This window comes from Dama dama, chromosome 12 (genome assembly GCF_033118175.1).
Source record: "Dama dama isolate Ldn47 chromosome 12, ASM3311817v1, whole genome shotgun sequence".
Classification (NCBI taxonomy): domain Eukaryota; kingdom Metazoa; phylum Chordata; class Mammalia; order Artiodactyla; family Cervidae; genus Dama; species Dama dama.
Genome location: NC_083692.1, coordinates 16,396,546 through 16,398,261, shown reverse-complemented (window position 1 = coordinate 16,398,261; position 1,716 = coordinate 16,396,546). Strand labels below are relative to the sequence as shown.

At 49.7% G+C, this 1,716-nt stretch overlaps 1 non-coding gene across 1 annotated transcript; it reads right to left on the bottom strand.

The window, feature by feature from the left end:
* Nucleotides 1-1,371: 1,371 nt before the first annotated feature.
* On the bottom strand, nt 1,372-1,444 carry TRNAG-UCC (transfer RNA glycine (anticodon UCC)). Its single transcript has one exon. It is a non-coding gene; the product is annotated as a tRNA-Gly (tRNA).
* Between the last annotated feature and the right edge of the window lie 272 nt (nt 1,445-1,716).

Genomic DNA, 1,716 nt, shown 5'->3' with positions numbered 1-1,716 from the left:
TCCAGTATTCTTGCCTGGAGAATCCCCATGGACAGAGGAGTCTGCTGGGGCTGCAGCCCATGGGGTTGCAAAGAGTCAGACACGACTGAGTGACTAAGCACAGTGCACATTTCTCACCCATCCCTGTGGTCTTGGGCCAGCCCTAAGAACACGGCAGTTCCTCTTCCTGCCTTTTGCCACATCAGGCACATGGATCCCATCAGAGGGTTCCTGTGTCAATTCCAGGTGTATGCGTGTGACTCTGGATAGGTGTGTCTTTACACCCCTGGATGTGGGAAGGTGTGCTCTTGGGTGTGAGGTCTGTATGGGGTGTCTCCAAGTGTGTGACTGTAACTCTAAGCTGAGCCTAGGCCTGGACCCACTCCCAGCCTGTCCCCAGAAGCCCCTACTGTGTTGTCCTGCCAGTAATTACAGCAGATAAACTGCTCCAGTTGAGGGCTGCCTTCCCGGCTGGCTGCCAGCCGTGCAGCCCCAGGCTGCGCTGTGGGAGTCCATTCATTTTAATAAGAGGTACACCCTGTGTTATTAAGAAGAGTGTTTATTACTGTCGCCGCGCACTGACAGCAGCTTCCATCATTGTTAAACGGCAGATGCGGGGAGGGCAGGGGTGCTGGGTCCTGCAGCTCTTCCGAGGTACCCGCCCACGGGGGAGGCTAGGGAGGGTCTTCTCTCCCCTGCCTTGCCCCAGGGCTGCATGGCATCGCCCTTTCTAGCAAGAACGCAGCCTTTCAGCTGAGCCTTACCCTGCTGGAGTGGGGCTGGGGGCTGGCGGAAGGGGGATGGGGGGAACGCGGCTTAGCATCCAGATGCTGCCCCAGAGGAAAAGGGGGCCGGGCTTTGGGCTTGTCTCTAGGGCCAGACAGGGCGACCCGTTGGTCCACCTGCCAGGCTCCTGGTTTCACCTGGAACGCCCCTACCCAGGGCTATTTTCAGTCACTGAGTAAATGAAGCCTTGCCAAACTCCTTACCCTTCCTGTCATCTTTCAGGATGTTTGGGGTGGACAAGCATTAGATGCAATGATAAGAAATGTAATGAAATAGAAGGAACAAAGTTTTCTAAACATTCTTGGTTCATGACACTGTTAGGGTCTTGATCATTTTTTTGCAATACCCCTGGGTCAAAATAAATACCTAAAAGTTGTGTTTCTTAAGTAGTTAGGTCTACTTAAGCTGAAATATTTGTGTTTTCACAACTGATTAGCCATTTGAAAAAAAGAAAGGTACACATAAACTTAAATTTTAAAAATTATTGTAACTTATTTGGCTGAGCCTGGTCTTAGCTGTGGCATGTGGGGTCTTCCATCTTTGTTGTAACACATGAGATCTTTAGCTGCGCCATGCTGACTCTTAGTTGCAGCATGTGGGATCTAGTTCCCTGACCAGGGATCGAACCTGGGCCCCCTGCATTGGAAGCACAGAGTCTTAGCCACTGGACCACGAGGGAAGTCCTGACATAAATTTAAACTTAAAAAGATTTTATTTTGTTGTTAACTGTAATCACATACTGATGGGACATGTGTGCCTGTTGGCCACCACACATCTTCTCAGACTTTGGAATAAGATTGACCAGCTCTGCTTTGACTTTTATTGTAGCAACCACTGAAAATCCAGCTTCTTGAAGATATGTGACCACTGCAAAGAATGTAGTATGATCCAACGCTGAAGCTGTGAACTACCTCAGGTTGGTAATTCACATTGTGTTTGGCAGAAATCAAG